This window comes from Procambarus clarkii, unplaced genomic scaffold (assembly GCF_040958095.1).
Source record: "Procambarus clarkii isolate CNS0578487 unplaced genomic scaffold, FALCON_Pclarkii_2.0 HiC_scaffold_129, whole genome shotgun sequence".
Lineage (NCBI taxonomy): Eukaryota > Metazoa > Arthropoda > Malacostraca > Decapoda > Cambaridae > Procambarus > Procambarus clarkii.
Genome location: NW_027189162.1, coordinates 391122 through 401265, shown reverse-complemented (window position 1 = coordinate 401265; position 10144 = coordinate 391122). Strand labels below are relative to the sequence as shown.

The 10144-nt window shown below is 48.7% G+C and overlaps 1 long non-coding RNA gene across 1 annotated transcript in view; it reads right to left on the bottom strand.

Annotated features, from left to right (window-relative positions):
- Positions 1 to 5813: 5813 nt before the first annotated feature.
- Positions 5814 to 10144, bottom strand: part of LOC138360900 (uncharacterized) — a 151667-nt gene continuing 147336 nt past the window's right edge. Inside the window, exon 3 of the long non-coding RNA XR_011226708.1 lies at positions 5814 to 5926. This is a non-coding gene — a long non-coding RNA (uncharacterized lncRNA). The remainder of the gene's footprint in view (positions 5927 to 10144) is intronic.

The window sequence follows — 10144 nt, the reverse complement described above, 5'->3', positions numbered from 1 at the left end:
GCTCGCTTTTCATGGTAGTCCAGCTGTCTCACTGGTCAGGGTAGGCCAGTTGGCTCACTGGTCAGGGTAGGCCAGTTGGCTCCCTATTCAGGGTAGGCCAGTTGGTTCGCTTTTCATGATAGTCCAGCTGTCTCACTGGTCAGGGTAGGACAGTTGGCCCCCTGGTCAGGGTAGGCCAGTTGGCTCCCTGGTCAGGGTAGGCCAGTTGGTTCGCTTTTCATGATAGTCCAGCTGTCCTCACTGGTCAGGGTAGGACAGTTGGTTCACTGGTCAGGGTAGGCCAGTTGGTTCACTGGTAGGGGTAGGCCAGTTGGCTCACTGGTCAGGGTAGGCCAGTTAGCTCGCGGGTCAGAGTAAGCCAGTTGGCTAACTGGTCATAGTAGGTCAGTTGGCTCACTAGTTAAAGTAGGCCTGTTGGCTCATTCGTCAGGGTAGGCCAGTTGACTCACTGGTCAAGGTAGGCCAGTTAACCGCTGGTCAAGGTAGGCCTGTTGGCTCACTGGACCGGGTGGGCCAGTTGGCTCACTGGTCATATAGGCCAGTTGGCTCACAGGTCAAGGTAAACCAGTTGGCTCACTGGTCAGGGTATACCAGTTGGCTCACTTTTCAGGGTTGGCCAGTTGGCTCACTGTTCAGAGTAGGCCAGTTGACCCGCTGGTCAGGGTAGGCCAGTTGACCCACTGGTCAGCGTAGGCCAGTTGGCTCACTGGTCAGGGGTAGGCCAGTTAGCTCACTGGTCAGAATAAGCCAGCTGATCCTCTGGTCAGGGTTGGCCAGTTAGGTCACTGGCCACAGTAAGCTAGTTGGCTCACTGGTCAGGGTAACCCGCTGGCTCGCTGGTCAGGGTAGGCCAGTTGGCTCGCTGGTCAGGGTAAACCCGCTGGCTCGCTGGTCAGGGTAGGCCAGTTGGCTCGCTGGTCAGGGTAGGGCAAATGCCTCGCTGGTCATGGTGGGCCAGTTGGCTCACGGGTGAGGGTAGGCCAAATGCCTCGCTGGTCATGGTGGGCCAGTTGGCTCACTGGTGAGGGTAGGCCAAATGCCTCGCTGGTCATGGTGGGCCAGTTGGCTCACTGGTGAGGGTAGGCCAGTTGTCTCCCTGGTCAGGGTGAGCCAGTTTACCTGCTGGTCAGGGTAGGCCTGTTAGGCAGGTGGTCATGGTAGGCCAGTTGGCTCACTGGTCAGGGTAGGCCAGTTGGCTCACTGGTCAGGTTAGGCCAGTTGGGTCGCTGGTCAAGGTAGGCCAAATGCCTCGCTGGTCATGGTGGGCCAGTTGGCTCACGGGTGAGGGTAGGCCAAATGCCTCGCTGGTCATGGTGGGCCAGTTGGCTCACTGGTGAGGGTAGGCCAAATGCCTCGCTGGTCATGGTGGGCCAGTTGGCTCACTGGTGAGGGTAGGCCAGTTGTCTCCCTGGTCAGGGTGAGCCAGTTTACCTGCTGGTCAGGGTAGGCCAGTTAGGCAGCTGGTCATGGTAGGCCAGTTGGCTCACTGGTCAGGGTAGGCCAGTTGGCTCACTGGTGAGGGTAGGCCAGTTGGCTCCCTGCTCAGTGTAGGCCAGATGGCTCGCTGGTCAGGGTAGGCCAGATAGCTCACTGGTCACAGTAGGCCAGTTGGCTCACTGGTTAGGGTAGGCCAATTGGTCTGCTGGTCAGGGTAAGCCAGGTGGCTAACTGGTCAGGGTTGGCCACTTGGGTCACTGTCAAGGGTTGGCCAGCTGGGTTGGGTAGGCAAGTTGGTTCACTTGTTACGTTCGGCCAGTTGGCTCGCTGGTCATGGTAGGTCAGTTGGCTCACTGGTCAGGGTAGGTCAGTTGGCTCACTGGTCAGGGTAGGCCAGTTTATGCACTGGTCAGGGTAGGCCATTTGGCCAGTTAGGCTGGGTAGGGCAGTTGGCTTACTGGTCAGGGTAGGCCAGTTAGCTCGCTGGTCTGGGTAAGCCAGTTGGCTCATTGGTTTAGGTAGGCCAGTTGGCTCACTGGTCAGGGTAGGCCAGTTGTCTCACTGGTCATTGTAGGCCAGTTGGCTCACAGGTTAGGGTCGGCCAGTGGGATCACTTGTCAGGGTAGACCAGTTGGCTCTCTGGTCGAGGTCGGTCAGTTGGTTCGCTGGTCAAGGTAGGTCAGTTGACCCGCTGGTCAGGGTAGGACAGCTGGCTCCCTGGTCAGTGTAGGCCAGTTGACCCGCTTGTCAGGGTAGGCCAGTTGGCTCACTGGTCAAGGTAGGCCAGTTGGCTCACTGGTCAAGGTTGGCCCGCTGGCTCGCTGGTCAGGGTAGGCCACTTGGCTCACTGGTCAAGGGAGGCCAGTTGGCTCACTGGTCAGGGTAGGCCAGTTGGCTCAATGGTCATGTTAGGCCAGTTGGCTCAATGGTCATGTTAGGCCAGTTGACTCACGGGTCAGGTTAGGCCAGTTGGCTCGCTTTTCATGGTAGTCCAGCTGTCTCACTGGTCAGGGTAGGCCAGTTGGCTCACTGGTCAGGGTAGGCCAGTTGGCCCCCTGGTCAGGGTAGGCCAGTTGGCTCCCTGGTCAGAGTAGGCCAGTTGGCTCCCTATTCAGGGTAGGCCAGTTGGTTCGCTTTTCATGGTAGTCCAGCTGTCTCACTGGTCAGGGTAGGACAGTTGGTTCCCTGGTTGGGGGAGGCCAGTTGGCTCACTGCTCAGGGTAGGTCAGTTAGCTCGCGGGTCAGAGTAGGCCAGTTGGCTAACTGGTCATAGTAGGTCAGTTGGCTCACTAGTTAAAGTAGGCCTGTTGGCTCATTCGTCAGGGTAGGCCAGTTGACTCACTGGTCAAGGTAGGCCAGTTTACCCAGTTGTTCAAGGTAGGCCTGTTGGCTCACTGGACCGGGTGGGCCAGTTGGCTCACTGGTCAGGGTAGGCCAGTTGGCTCACTGGTCATATAGGCCAGTTGGCTCACTGGTCAAGGTAAACCAGTTGGCTCACTGGTCAGGGTAGGCCAGTTGGCTCACTTTTCAGGGTTGGCCAGTTGGCTCACTGTTCAGAGTAGGCCAGTTGACCCGCTGGTCAGGGAAGGACAGTTGGCTCACTGGTCAGGGTAGGCCAGTTAGCTCGCTGGTCAGAGTAGGCCAGTTGGCTCACTAGTCAGAGTAGGCCAGCTAGCTCATTGGTCAGAGTAGGCCAGTTGGCTCATTGGTCAGGGTAGGACTTTTGGCCTGCTGGTCAGGGTAGGCCAGTTGGCTCACTGGTCAAGGTAGGCCAGTTACCTCACTGGTCAGGTTAGCCCAGTTGGCTCGCTGGTCAAGGTAGGCCAGTTACCTCACTGGTCAGGTTAGCCCAGTTGGCTCGCTGGTCAAGGTAGGCCAGGTGGGTCGCTGGTCAGGGTAAGCTAGTTGGCTAATTGGTCAGGATTGGCCAGTTGGCTTACTGGTCAGGGTTAGCCAGTTGGCTCGCTAATCCGGGTAGGCCAGTTGACCCGCTGGTCAGGGTAGGCCAGTTGACCCACTGGTCAGGGTAGGCCAGTTGGCTCACTGGTCAGGGTTGGCCAGTTAGCTCACTGGTCAGAATAAGCCAGCTGATCCTCTGGTCAGGGTTGGCCAGTTAGGTCACTGGCCACAGTAAGCTAGTTGGCTCACTGGTCAGGGTAAACCCGCTGGCTCGCTGGTCAGGGTAGGCCAGTTGGCTCGCTGGTCAGGGTAAACCCGCTGGCTCGCTGGTCAGGGTAGGCCAGTTGACTCGCTGGTCAGGGTAGGCCAGTTGGCTCACTGGTCAGGGTATGCCAGTTGGCTCCCAGGTCAGGTTAGGCCAGTTGGGTCGCTGGTCAAGGTAGGCCAAATGCCTCGCTGGTCATGGTGGGCCAGTTGGCTCACTGGTGAGGGTAGGCCAGTTGGCTCCCTGGTCAGGGTGAGCCAGTTTACCTGCTGGTCAGGGTAGGCCAGTTGGCTCACTGGTCAGGGTGGGCCAGATGGCTCCCTGCTCAGTGTAGGCCAGATGGTTCGCTGGTCAGGGTAGGCCAGATGGCTCACTGGTCACAGTAGGCCAGTTGGCTCCCTGGTTAGGGTAGGCCAATTGGTCTGCTGGTCTGGGTAAGCCAGGTGGCTAACTGGTCAGGGTTGGCCAGATGGTTCGCTGATCAGGGTAGGCCAGTTAGCTCACTGGTCAAGGTAGGTCAGTTGGCTCACTGGTCAGGGTAGGCCAGTTGGCTTACTGATCAGGGTAGGCCAGTTGGCTCGCTGGTCAGGGTAGGCCAGTTGGCTCACTGGTAAGGGTAGGCCAGTTGGCTCGCTGGTCAGGGTAGGCCAGTTGGCTCACTGGTCAGGGTAGGCCAGTTGGCTTACTGATCAGGGTAGGCCAGTTGGCTCGCTGGACAGGGTAGGCCAGTTGGCTCGCTGGTCATGGTAGGTCAGTTGGCTCACTGGTCAGGGTAGGCCAGTTTATGCACTGTTCAGGGTAGGCCAGTTGGCCAGTTAGGCTGGGTAGGCCAGTTGGCTTACTGGTCAGGGTAGGCCAGTTAGCTCACTGTTCAGGGTAGGCCAGTTGGCTCACTGGTGAGGGTAGGTTAATTGACTCACTGGTCAGGGTAGGCCTGTTGGCTCACTGGTCAGGGTAGGCCAGTTGGCTCACTGGTCAGGATGGGTCAGTTGGCTCACTGGTCAGGATGGGTCAGTTGGCTCACAGGTCAGGGTATGCCAGTTTGCCTGCTGGTCAGGGTAGGGTCAGTTGGCTCCCTGGTCAGGGTAGGCCATTCGACCCGCTGGTCAGGGTAGGACAGTTGGCTCGCTGGTCAGGGTAGGCCAGTTGACCTGCTGGTCAGGGTAGGCCAGTTGACCTGCTGGTCAGTGTAGGCCAGTTGGCTCACAAGTCAGGGTAGGCCAGTTGACCCGCTGGTCAGGGTACCTGAGAAGCTAATTGGCCTACCCTGACCAATGAGCCAACTGGCCTACCCTGACCAGCAGGTCAACTGGCCTACCCTGACCAGCAGGTCAACTGGCCTACCCTGACCAGCAGGTCAACTGGCCTACCCTGACCAGCAGGTCAACTGGCCTACCCTGACTTGTGAGCCAACTGGCCTACAATGACCAGGGAGCCAACTGGCCTCCCCTGACCAGTGGGTCAACTGGCCTCGCCTGACCAGTGAGTCAACTGGCCTATCCCTCGAAAAAGAGGCATCGTTCTCTCACTCTCCATATAATTTCAAACATTTCCTTCGTGTCATAAACGTTGGAAATGTCAAATCATTCGAATATAAAACATTAACATATTTCTCATTTAAAAATACAATTTTCTGGTAAAAAATAATATTTATATATGTATAAACATCTATATAAATTTATATTGCAACAAAAACGAATGCCATAATGAAAAAAAAAGCATATGACCACTGAAATTTTTAGAAACATTTACAATCTTTCATTCATTCGTAAGTTAACATCATTATTATTATCAACTAATAAACAGCTTCGTGGTGCACGTTGCCCTGTAACCTTAATATAATGTTCTATGTTACTAAACATGACGCATTGTGGAACATCATGTTTACTACTCAAACATTATTCAAATACTTATATATTTTCCAATATTATTCTTAGCATATTTTGTCCACATTCAATAGATTATAAATTGGTAATGCATAACGATTCACCCAGTCAGCAGTGTTACAAACACATTTATGGATACAAAGTACATAGGAATGTTTGAACGAGATTGAACATTACCTGGACATAGTCTACTAGATTACAGGGACTTCGTTGGGTCTCAGCCATAGCTAAGACCCATGTCCTATTTTTCATAATATAAGGAAAGTTTAAGATTAATTATTTTAGCATTTAGGTAATTGATCATTATGTTGAAGACAAACTGTACTGTACCTGCGGCAATGTCCATCACTCGGACGTGTTGACGGCGGTCCTTTGGGACCATCTGAGCCACGTAGTCAGCAGTGATCACGGGCCCTCTATAATTCGTATAGACTCTAATCTGACCAAGAGAAGAATATCACCTTTCAGAGATGCTTCGTAGTTATTATTATACCTATAAGTAATTGACCAAAATTATCTTATATGAAAGGTAAAAACACGAAATATCTCAATATATATTTCTCTGAGGTTATGGTTATATTCGTTAGGTTATGGTTATGTATAATATTTATATATTGTCACAAGACATTGTAATTTTAATGCATATATGAAATTAATGAGCAAATCAATTGCTTTGATATGTTAAACTGCTAGTAATGTTTATAGATTTCTAGCTATACCCGGCCACGCGTTGATAGTGGCTTAGCAACACATGTGCGTTGCTGAACCACATCATTCATTCCCCTGTCCCCCAGTCCTCCCCATCATCCCCGTCTCATCGTTTTCACACCGATTCCCCGTCTCCCCTCCCCTCGTCCTCCCTACCATTCCCCCTCCCCGTCCCTTATCCTCCCTACAACCCCCCACACGACCGTCCTCTGCGGCCTCCCCACCATCTCCCACTACCCCATCCCCTCGTCCTCCCAACCATACCCCCACACCTATTCCCTCTTCCTAAACACTATTCTCCATTCCTCCCATCCCATCGTCCGCCCCATCATTCTCCCCCTTCCCCGTCCCTTTGTCTTCCCTCACCATCCCCCACATTCCTCTCCCATGTCCTCCATACCATTCCCCCCTCTCCCGTCCCCCTCGTCCTTCCTACCATCCTCCACTCCCCTGTCCCCTTATCCTCCCTACCTTTCACCATTTTCCTGTCCCCTCGTTCCCTTCAGAAAATTGGGAATATCAAATGAACTAATGTTCCTCATCACTGAAATATAAGAAAAACAGTTAAAAACAAAACGAAAAACAATGAAAAAATAACAAAAAAAAGTACTATACTCATGAAATGAACAGTATGGTAAACAACACAGCTTAATTCCAATGCAATGTCACACAAAATATTTAAATAAAAATAAAAATAATTCAAAATCTATGAAAACTAAATTTATCAATGCAATCAGAGACATTGAAATGTAATCGTAACATATTTAGTATAGCGTCTGTTGCTATTACGTGTAACAGATGGCGCTCTTTTTAAAGAAAAGCATGTTTTTTCCCAATCAAAGGTGTGGCATCTATATAGTAGATATATAAAAACACGTGCTTATTTGAATGGAATGTTGTGTCAAAATTTCAAAGCAATCAGTGAAGAATTTTTGGAGATTATAGTGTGTGTTTCTCTTACGTCCAACAGATGGCGCTGTTTAAAAAAAAACGAATGTTTTTTCCTGTCATCGGTGAGGCATGTATTTAGTAGATACATAAAAAAACGCGTTTATTTGAATGCAACGTTGTGTCAGAATTTCAAAGCAATCAGTGAAGAACTTTCGGAGATTAGCGATTTTGAATAAACGAACATTTCCAGTCTTATTTATTTATATAGATTAACACTTGACACCCTATTATTTATTAGGAGAAACTCTTGAAAACATTTCCCTGTTCTGTATTTATTTGTATTGTTTTATTTTCTAACTCTTGTGGATGCACTTTAAGTTTATACTCATTTGATATTGCAAATGTTAAATTATCAGGCGAGTAATATTGAGGTTTAATATCACACCTACACACTGGAGTTCTATGAGATGGTTGGACGCAGCTAATGTTGGGTCAGTATTTAAAGTTATCAAGACAGTCAGGAGGCGATAATCTATAGCCATGTCCCTTATATGCTTTATATGCAAGGTGATATATATAATACCTTAAGAAACAGGTCAACAGAACATCTAATGAAAAGAGTCTATATAGAACAACACTACACCTTTATGTGGATATCTTATCACCTGAACTTTATATACATGCCCAAGATTACTATCCGAGTGCCGGTGGTGGGGTGGTTCAAATAGCTTCGGCTATCACCTCATTTTGTCCGGTCGTGATGGTCAAGTGGATTAAGGCGTCTTGTACATACCAGTTGCGTGGCTCCTGGGAGTATGGGTTCGAGTCACTTCTGGGGTGTGAGTTTTCAGTTGCATATTGTCCTGGGGACCATTCAGGCTTGTTCGCATTTGTGTTCCTCACGTGTGCCCCAAAGAATGAGGTGATTTGGTAAAATGCTATGCCCAAGATTACTATCCGAGTGCCGGCGGTGGGGTGGTTCAAATAGCTTCGGCTATCACCTCATTTTGTCCAGTCGTGATGGTCAAGTGGATTAAGGCGTCTTGTACATACCAGTTGCGTGGCTCCTGGGAGTATGGGTTCGAGTCACTTCTGGGGTGTGAGTTTTCAGTTGCATATTGTCCTGGGGACCATTCAGGCTTGTTCGCATATATATATATATATATATATATATATATATATATATATATATATATATATATATATATATATATATATATATATATATATATATGTCGTACCTAGTAGCCAGAACGCACTTCTCAGCCTACTATGCAAGGCCCGATTTGCCTAATAAGCCAAGTTTTCATGAATTAATTGTTTTTCGACTGCCTAACCTACCTAACCTAACTTTTTTGGCTACCTAACCGAAACCTAACCTATAAAGATAGGTTAGGTTAGGTTAGGTAGGGTTGGTTAGGTTCGGTCATATATCTACGTTAATTTTAACCCCAATAAAAAAAATTGACCTCATACATAATGAAATGGGTAGCTTTATCATTTCATAAGAAAAAATTAGAGAAAATATATTAATTCAGGAAAACTTGGCTTATTAGGCAAATCGGGCCTTGCATAGTAGGCTCAGAAGTGCGTTCTGGCTACTAGGTACGACATATATATATATATATATATATATATATATATATATATATATATATATATATATATATATATATATATATATACATATATAATATTGGTGTATACCGGCAGCAGGTTTTCTTTCAAACATGTCTCAGTGAATATGACCGCATATTCTGTATTTACTATTTTCTGGTTTAGGGCTTCTTTCCCTCTTAACTATTTTCTTAGTATCAGGGCTTAGCTGAAATAGGAGTTCTCCAAAACTCATTTTCGTAATTTTAAGGTGAAGAAAAGAAGTGAATTACTTTAGAATGTATTACACTTATTTATACAATATGCACCCTCTGCCTCGACCTCCTACCTCCTAGGCCTCTTTCTTCTTCCTCCTCGACCTAGTCCTTCTTCCTGGAATTCTTCCTCCTTCCTCCTCGACCTCCTCCTCCTCCTCCGCATCCTTCCTCCTCCTCCTCCTCGGCCTCCTCCTTTCTCCCTTACCTACTCCTCCTTCCTCCTCCTCCTCCTTCCTTTGGACACATGTATAAGCAAGTAGATGGGATCGCCATGGGTTCTCCCCTAGGTGTCCTGTTTGCGAACTTCTACATCGGTACCATCGAACAAAAGGTCTTAGTCGAAATGAACTTGAAGCCGGCCATATACTGCAGATATGTTGATGACATTTTTACATAGGTACCTGATGTCAGACATCTGCAGGAGCTGAAGGAGGCATTTGAGCGAAATTCTGTGTTGCGTTTCACTTACGAGATGGAGAAGGATGGGAAGCTGCCCTTTCTAGATGTAACAGTCATGGAAAGGAGCGGAGGTTTCCACACTGCAGTCTACACTAAGGAAACAAACATAGGAATGTGTCTCAGTGCCAACAGTGACTGCCCAGACAGGTACAAGAGGAGTGTTGTTAACGTTTATGTCGACCGTGCTCTCAGCCACAGCTCAGGATGGAAGCAAGTCGACGAAGAACTCTGTAGGGTAAGGCAGGTCCTAGTCAACAATGGCTTCTCCAATGGTTGCGTTGAAGACATCATAAGAAGGAAAGTGAAACGCCATGCAACCTCTGAAGAGACAACTAACACAACACCTGTACCCCCTATTAGATTATTTTACAGGAACTTCTTTTCCACAGCTCATAAAACGGAGGAAAGGGTCCTGAAAGATATTGTTAATAGAAACGTTATCCCTACAGACAAAAATCAGAGGATACAACTGACGATTTACTATAAAACCAGAAAAACGGCCAGCCTACTCATGAGAAACTCTCCAGACACAAAGCAGAACGCTTTAAAAGAGACCAACGTCGTCTATGCCTTCAAATGCCCTCTTGGGGACTGTAAGCTCCAAAAAACCCAGTATATAGGCAAGACAACAACATCTCTTTCTAGGTGTTTAACGATGCATAAGCAACAGGGCTCCATTAAGGAACATATAATCTCTTCCCACAACCAAACCATCGCCAGAGAAA